Source organism: Macrobrachium nipponense, chromosome 2 (assembly GCF_015104395.2).
Source record: "Macrobrachium nipponense isolate FS-2020 chromosome 2, ASM1510439v2, whole genome shotgun sequence".
In the NCBI taxonomy this organism is placed as follows: Eukaryota; Metazoa; Arthropoda; class Malacostraca; order Decapoda; family Palaemonidae; genus Macrobrachium; species Macrobrachium nipponense.
The window spans coordinates 104322541-104332182 of NC_087201.1; positions in this window are offsets into that span (position 1 = coordinate 104322541).

A 9642-nucleotide genomic window follows, 5' to 3' on the forward strand; every position below is an offset into this window, starting at 1 on the left:
TTATTATATAGTCGGAAGGTACTCTAAAGGCGGCCATACAATACGCGACTGGCTTGGGGTTTGTCCTGCCGGGATTAGCGCGCGCTCCAGTCCGCTTGGGTATTGCCCATACACGCAGAGGATTTGCTCTACGCATATTTTGAGAGGGCAGAGCTAATATGCAGTGGCCGTGTTCCTTTCAGTCCTGTAGTGTCCTGATATGGTGAGTGTTTTTAAATCATGGCACCAAGTAAAAGGAAGATAAGTGCAATAATGATAATAGCAACTCCTGCAAGGACGAATACGAGCATGAAATATGCAAGAAAAATTGTAAAGTATGGGTGAAACCATGGCTAATAAGAGAGGTTTTACCATATGACTTGAAGGAAAATAACCCGGAAGATTATAGAAATGATTTAAGAATGATTGATGATGGTTGGGGTGTTCCTAATTTTTATTGCTGCTTCAGGTACAGTAATCGGGTAATGGAATCCATTCATTTAGTTTAGGAGGACCTCTGAATATACAATATGCTTTTCAGCTTTTTCATTTTATTTAACCAACGCAAAGTTTTACCTGCATTTCAGAATGTTTCTCTCTCTCTCTCTCTCTCTCTCTCTCTCTCTCTCTCTCTCTCTCTCTCTCTCTCTCAAGGTGATATGGAATGCATCATTCTTAAACATACTTTACTTCGTATAACAGGAATCTAAATTGACTCTGGAGATGAACGAATTTGAATATCGATGAAAGGTGTGATATCGATCACTATGGACAGATTTCCTCTCAAATGTTTTACTAGTGAAATTCACAGTCGTTTAAGAATGTTAATGTCTTTATCGCCACGTTTATCCTTTAAAATGTTTTACAAATTAATTGTGAAACTCATTTATATTAGTCAAAAGATACCATGAAAGGCTGGCAGTTTTGGCTTTCACAAAAGCTGTTTGCATCTTTATCTATTTGTTTTTACATAATTCCAGTAATTGCTCATAAGCTGCTTGTCTTTTTACTGGGTTGGAATAATCCGAACTTAGTATTTCCAAAAGCACGGTAGTGCTCTGTACAGGTCCAAAAAAATCAGAATGAAATCGTGAGATAAATACTTGACTGACTGCGACATCCTTTCACAACAGTAGTACTGCCCCGACTCCCACGGGGAAATAAGGTATTGTACAGTTGGACACAGGTTTACCTGTTACACCGTCTTTAGAGACTTCGAAAAATTACATGGTAACAGTGTTTACTGAGGGAGATGGGGGGGAGAACTCCTCATCTGCTTGCAAGAGTTTCACCAATAAACTCTAGAGTTCGTTTGGTGGGCGGAGTTATTAGGTATGGTTGGAGAAAGACACACACACACGGAGTAAAAAAAAAAAAAAAAAAGAAAATCTGAGCAGTTTATATCGTTGTAATGAAGATTGTTGTCTCACTTGTAATATGTTTGTTTATTAAGGTTCCATTCAACTTTCGGCCAAGACGTTATCTTACCACCGTGTCTTTTATTGTATATTGGTCATATTCATTACACAATACTTAAAATGTATCAACATTTTAAAGTTATATTGGTATTGCCGAAAATTACGAACATCATAACAACAGGATATTTTAACCTTATCATGTAAGCCAAGTTTAAAGCATCGGTTGCAGTGCGTTTCCTACAAATTCTACAATAGGAAGCTATAAAGAGAAGTGCAGCAGCACTTGATTGAATATACCCAAAAACTCAGTGAATGTGTTGAGAGTCTCCGACACTTAGCTCCTCTCTCTCTCTCTCTCTCTCTCTCTCTTATACTAGCTAACTTATCTTTCTCTCTCTCTCAGCTATACCAGCTAACTTAGTGACATGATGCCATCTAGAAAAACCCCTTACCTCAGTACGCAGTTCTGATATGTCATTAGTGTATTCAGGAGAGGATCAGTGACCCAATAATGTCGAAGATTGCTCTTCCTGACAATACCCATAAGCATAATTTATTTTTTTTTATTTATTTATTTATATTTATTTATTTTTTTTAATTTTTATTTCTTTATTTATTTTTATTATTTATTTATTTATATAAATTAAATAAATAAAAATAAATAAATAAATAAAAATATCATACTCTGATACTGCAATGACATACCACTCTTGTTCCCTTGAGTGTTCGCTTCATATATTACCCCATTTCATAACATGAAATTAACGATTGGATCTCTCTACAGTCAGTTCCATTATAGAATCATTAAAAGCAGAATAAAAAAACTTTATTCCTGATATACTTTCATCAAAATCGAAGGTATGCGGCAAAAAATTATCACCACCAATCCTTTGCCACACAGGATTAGTTGGTTTGACATTTCTGACAACCTCCTAGGCCACCCTTACCTCTCACCCCCCCCCCCCCCCCCCCCGCGCTGTTCATACAATGGAAGACGAGCAGAGCAAACGGCCAGCAAGACCACTAATAAGGCACTAAGTAGACAGAAATAATATCGATACAATAAGCTATGAAGGCGCGCAAATTTAAAAACTTAAGAACGTCACATGATGTAAACAACATGTGTGGGACGACTTCTGCAACACGTCATTTGACGTGGTTGACCTTTTAAGGGTTAACTGTTGTTTTTCTAAAATTATGTATGCACTGATATATTATAGACTATATATTTCGTTGACCTCAGGTGATAGGTGAAGTCATTTGGGCTTTCCTTATAGTGGCTGACATAAAGAGAGTATCATCTACTGAATTGACAATTTCCTTTTAAAATATCCTACAGAGCGTATGACCCCTATACTCAGAAACGACAACGACGGCCAAAAAATATGCACATTTTTAACTCTTGTTCATATAACTTAGGTTTTAACCAAAGATACATTGAAAATATCAGTAGGATATAAAGCATTACTTTTCAAATAATGGAAATATTTTAATAGACTCCAAGAAGCTAATAAGCGAAAATGAGCGGCGATATATCATATCTGTATGGGCCACACCACAGTAAACAAAGTAGCCTATACAGGTAAGGCAATTTGCCAATACTGTTACCGACCTCACTGTATGAAAACAGTGCTCGGCGAGTCATTCAGTTCTATAATTCAATGCTGTTAACAAGAAACTGATTAGGAAGAAACATCAAAAACTTGTGGGGCCCGAGTAAGTAGGAAAGTTTACTGCAATACTCTCAATATTGTATGGAGGCATTATGCCATTTTTTTTTACAGATACTTCGAATATTATATCAAGAATATCATGGTTATAATAAAAACTTGTTGGGAATTATGTTTATTAAAACATATAATCAAATAACTAGTGCGAACAAAATGAGAACATTTTATGTCCTATTACAAAAAATATAACATTTATATTATACAATCTAATAACTTGACCATCCACCCTCTCTCTCAGTCACTTTCCTCAATCTGTCGGGCATCGAATGAACAAGGTTGAAAATTTGCAGCGGTCTCCGTCTACAAATTTCCCACTGAAAGTTGATATGAGCCATGAGTTGCTGTGTTGTTCTCTCATGTTCCATTTTCCATGTGTTCACCATCTGGGCCCACACGTGTTCAATTACATTCATCTGCTCCTTTTCTCGGCCATTCAAGAAGAAGCAGGTTATCCTGTCCGGCAAACCACTTTGAACAACGCGAGCAATGTGAATGGGACTCTGGTCGTGCATGAACAGGATGGGCCCTGGTGGGAAGGGAAAATTCCTTTCTCGTAATGAAGGCAAGAAGGAGGTTTGCAGCAGCTCAACATACCTAGCTGCTGTAAATCGCCCCTCGATACGGAACACATCACCCATACCATGCAGACACACCCAGCCCCATATGTTGCAGGTGACATGGCAGGATCGAACCACCTCAACGATGTTACGGGGTTCAATTCTGAATGAGAGAAAAAATGGGGGTATACGATATAAATCATATATATATACCTTTGGAGAATTTAAATTTTCAGTGATGAACAACACTGAAAGAATTATATTGTCTATTTATTTATTTAATTATATTTGAGGAAAAAGAGGAAATGATGCCACGGTCCCTTACCTAATATTTATCTCAGAAATAGCACTCTTATTTATGTTTACTCCTTTATATATTTTGACAGTCCACTTCCGTGGAACAAAATCTGAAGATTAATAATTAATATAAAGAAGAATGCAATTGATAATTGATGCAAGTAATGATTATGCTTATCATACCGAGTTCTATTTGTTTGCCAACAATGCAGCTTCCCGTGCGATGTGGACGAGAAGCACTTCTCGTCAGTAAAGATGACCCGGCCCCAAAAGTCCAAACCCTTATCAGCATGACGTTGGGCAAAATCAAGCCTTCCCGCCTTATGTCACTCCGTCAAGAGCTCCTTCGTCGCTGGAGTTCTGTGATGAATCTCAGCATAGTGGAGTCTGCGTCGTACTGTCATTGATGACACTTCTAATCCAAGGTCTTCACGAATGGCCTCGGCGTTGGTTAAGGGTTGCTCTCGAGCCGCCCTGATAATGGCGTCGTCCTCAGCTGGGGTGGTTTTCTGTGGACCCCCTGGCCTAGCTAAGAGAACATATTATCTTAAATGTTTAACAATTATAATTTGTATAATAAATCGCAATCAAATTTAGATTCTTCGAATTTTGTAATCGATGGATTGATCATAATTTAGTAAACATGGCCGTATATTTTTGGTTTCAAAAGCATATAAAATAGAACGTGATTACATATTTCCATAATATTCTCAATTTGGTTGGTGGTTATTAAAGCTGTAAATCATTCCTGAGCCATCACTGAAATGACATTTAATATATAAACTATCATAAGACGCACAATGACTGTGACGGGGTGGGCACAAATACAATGCGACTACCTAACTTTGTTCATGGTTGAGGTCGGCAAGGGCCAACCACCCACTGGTGTGGAATTATGGAGGTGCACCTGAAATATTACAGTGGTGTTGGAATGGCTGTGGATATCTGTGGTCTAACCAAAATTATAATAGCGAGACGAAATACATTTAAGAAAGAAACTTTCACATTAAATAAGCAACATTAAATAACCATGAACAATGTACCATATCCACCAATTATTCAGCATAAAAAACTAACGCAATTCGTTCAAGTTCCCACTCTCCTCCCAACTTCTTATCCACAACTGTACCGTGGTGGGGGACACACCAACATCACGTGCAATGGCTCGTATCGAGAAGCCATTGTCGCGTAAAGTGACAATTCGTCCTCGCAGCCCCAGATTTGTGTCCCTTCAATTCAGTGTGAGTGGTTATGAAGTCTGACCCATTTAAAAATCCTTCTGACGACCTCACCTCCGTTGGGATTCAGACTCTGTTTCGAGTTGAGTAAAACAATACCATGCTTCATATATCATTATATCGTTCCTTGATTGTAGGATTAGCCAATAGGGATCATAATCACCATGGTATGAAATAAAGATACTACTGTTAAATGTAATATGCTCACGTAATTATTGTTCCTGTTAATAATTACATTGAGAACTGAATACTCGGCGAGCACTGCTTCGTAAAATGAGCTCGGTAAAAGTGCTCGCGAATTCTCTAACCTATTTCTCTGTAACTTAGATTCGTATAAGTACGAGATTTTGCTATGGTGTACTACACCCAGTACCATAATTTATAAGAATATCATGAATCACAAATTATAAAGAATAGACACTTATCCTGTACGAAGAGGCAAAAGGCTCGATTAGCCAGAAATGGATATGAACATAACAGTATAAAAAAAACTTCTCCTACCCTCTCCCTCCACACTTCCTTCCACCACGTCCTCTCCTTCCCTCACCTCTCCTCCCCCTCCATTCTCTCCTCTCTCTCTCTCTTCTCTCTCTCTCTCTCTCTCTCTCTCTCTCCCTTTCATTCTATATGTATTTACAAGAGAGAGTGAGTTTAACCCAATCCTACTTCTTGTAAATGTTGTTGTATTCAGAAAATCTACAGTACTTAAACAATATCAGGATAAACACTAAAAACACGCAGGCATTAAAGATAAACAAGAAAATATTTCAAGTGGAGCTTTTCGTTAGCCATACACTCTATCCACGAGCATATCTACTCTGTCCACTCATCGGGGTTGCAACAGGCCCACCTTACCACTAGTCCCCCACCCATTTCAGTTGTAGCAAAGCCAGGCTGAGGACATTGGTACAGCAAAAGCAAGAAGCTTATCAGTTTGAATTACATTTTAGAATTCCAAAACCTGTAAGACGGCTTAACAACAAGAACTCAATCCCCGATACCACTCCCCCCGCCCCTCGAAAAAATATGTATGCATATATTAGCTTAGTCAAGATTAGAGGGTGTTAATGACATCAAAACTGCATACCTAGCGCAGTGGTATTTCTAGATGACATGTCACTTTAAATTAGCTAATATGAGAGAGAGAGAGAGAGAGAGAGATAGAGAGAGAGAGAGAGAGAGAGAGGTGAGAGAGAGAGAGAGAGAGAGAGAGAGGAGCTGAGGTGTCGGACACTTTCAACACTATCACTGAGTTTTTGAGTATGTTCAATGAAGTGCTGCTGCGCTTCTCTTTATAGCTTCCTATTATATTATTGGTAGGAAATGCACTGCAATCGATACTATAAACTTGGCTTACGTGAAAAGGTTAAACTATCCTGTTATGATGTTCGTGATTCTCTCCAATACCAATATAACTCTAAAATTTTGATCAATTTTAAGTATTGCTTAATGAATATGACCGCTATATAATAACAGACACGGTGGTAAGATAACCCCTTAGACGAAAGTTAAATGGAATATTAATAAACGAACTTATATCAAAAGTGAGACAGTAATCTTAGTTGCAGCGATATAACCTGCTCAGATTTCATTTTTTTTCTTTTACTCCGTGTGTGTGTGTGTGTGTGTGTGTTTCTCCAACCATACCTAATGACTCCTACCACTGAAAGAATTCCAGAGCTTATTGGTGGAACTCTTGCTAAGAGAGGAAGAGTCCTCCCCCCATCCCCCTCAGTAAACACTGTTACCATATAATTTTTCGAAGTCCTCAAGTAGTACCAGAAACCTGTGTCCAAATGTACTACATACATACACACACACACACACACACACATACACCACACGTCTGTACAGACGCACGCTCAAAGCAGCAGCAAAGAGACACACTACTACCAACGCGACTGCTCCTCAGACCAATAAAAATTCAATGAGGTGGTTGTTACCTGTCATCCCCTGCGGAAGACAGTTTCGTGACCGAGATGAACAGCATGTATGGCCTATTATCATACAAATGTCAATTAAAAGTCAATGTATGGTGGGTAACTCTGCATAGCAAAGTCTGCTGCTGCTGCTCCTGCTGCAATGGCTAATGAGTTTTCTTATATAATTACAACTCGCTTACCTTTTGAGAGGAGAAATTTTGCAATATCATCCACTGAATTGCAAATAGAGCTCTCTCTCTCTCTCTCTCTCTCTGGAAATTGAATAGTTTGCATGCCAGACTGCCTGATCTTCTATAGACGTGACCTCGCGGATATTCCAGTTGATATTCCAGCAGATATTCCAGTTCGACCAGATATCTTGGAAGTCTGGAAATTACACGGCTAAGATCTTCCTTCCTCTACCACATTTCTGAGAAAAGCTTTAGCCGCAAATGGGTTGGTATAATGATTCTTGTATTCAAAACTATCAACGACAATAAGCATTTTTCACGGAATAACTTTACTCAAGTGGAACGGACTGATTCTCGTCAGTCTTAGACCAGGACAGATTCCTTTTATACGTAAATGGAAATAACCTTTTCCAATAATGCCAGGTCCTGACCTAACCAGATCTTATCTACCTAACCAAACTTAGGGCGGCATACCCTGACCTGGCAACATCGTGGAATGAAAAAAGATACTTATTTACCTAACTAACTTAGAGGTGGTGCCTCTGACCTGGCAACAGTCGTGGAGGGAGAGATACTTATTTAACTAACCTAACTTAAGTTAGGTGGGCGTCCCCTGACCTGGCAACATCATGGAATGTAAAGATACTTATTTACCTAACCTAACTGGATCGGTGCCCCATGACCTGGCAACAATCGTGGAGGGAGAAGATAATTATTTACCTAACCTAACTTACAGTGGTGTCCCTTGACCTGGCAACAACCATGGAGGGAAAAGATACTTATTTTCAAGTCAGTGATGACATGCTCCTATAAAATATGCAGCCTAATTGTATGAAAGTGAAATCAATGATGGGAGTCATCTCACTCGCAGCTGTAACCATTTCCTCGTCCTCGGCCATGCGCTGGGACCTATTGGTGTACACAGCGCTGAAACGAAAACTGACAGTAAAAAAAGTTCGAAAGGTGTAACAGGAGGAAAACCTTGCAGTTAGGAGGAAGTGGAAAGGATGAGTAAAAGGAGGTACGATAAAAGGAATGGAAGGGGTTGCAGCTAGGTGGGCGAAGGGACACTGTTTAGATCTTTAAGTAATGCCCACAATGATAGCACTACCATCTGGAACCTTCACATTGTAATTGTTTATACACAGTAATCCGCTTATGAAATACACTAAAATCCTAAGACATCTTATTGACGATTCCTCTTTCTTAGCAATATTCTCCCTCTCTTTCATCTACTGAACCTCAGAACATACAAACGTGTTGCTGTCTCCTAATTGCGCAAACTGTGCGACTCTCTCTCTCTCTCTCTCTCTGTTTAATAAAAAGGATATCCTTCCTGAAGCCATTCTGTACTGCATATAAACTGCTCATGAAAATCTTCAACTTTATGTGATGCACGAAAAACAGACTCCTTACTAAGTTGATAAACACAAATATCCCCCGCTACTTATAGTGGGGCTCTCCACAGGCTCCCTTCCATAGCCTGGCAGGAAAGCCTGTGAGGATTTTTCCCTCCGTGGGCTAGATAGGATCAGGATCCTTTGGCCTCTAGCCTCTGTGGTGGGGCCATCCTCAGGCCCACTTCCCCAGCCTAGTAGGAAACCTGCCTTCCTCCGGAGAAGCAGCCTCTGAGGAGGATTTTTCCCTCCATAGGCTGGATAGGATAAGGATCCTTTGACCTTTAGCCTCTGTGGTGGGTCCATCCTCAGGCCCGCTTCCCCAGCCTGGCATGAAACCTGCCTTCCTCCGGGGAAGAAGCCTCTGAGGAAGGTTGTTCCCGCCATGCACTGGATAGGATCGGGATCCTTTGGCCTTTAGCCTCTGTGGTGGGTCCATCCTCAGGCCCGCTTCCCCAACCTGGCAGGAAACCTGCCTTCCTCCGGGGAGGCAGCCTCTGAGGAAGGTTGTTCCCTCCATGGGCTGGAGAGGATCGGATCCTTTGGCTTTAGCCTCTGTGGTGGGTCCATCCTCAGGCCCACTTCCCCAGCCTGGCAGGAAACCTGCCTTCCTCCGGGGAAGCAGCCTCTGAGGAGGATTGTTCTCTCCATGGGCTGGAGAGGATCGGGATCCTTTGGCCTTTAGCCTCTGTGGTGGGTCCATCCTCAGGCCCGCTTCCCCAGCCTGGCAGGAAACCTGCCTTCCTCCGGGGAAGCAGCCTCTGAGGAGGATTGTTTCTCTCCATGGGCTGGATAGGATCGGGATCCTTTGGCCTTTAGCCTCTGTGGTGGGTCTATCCTCAGGCCTGCTTCCCCAGCCTGGCAGGAAACCTGCCTTCCTCTGGGGAAGCAGCCTCTGAGGAGGATTGTTCTC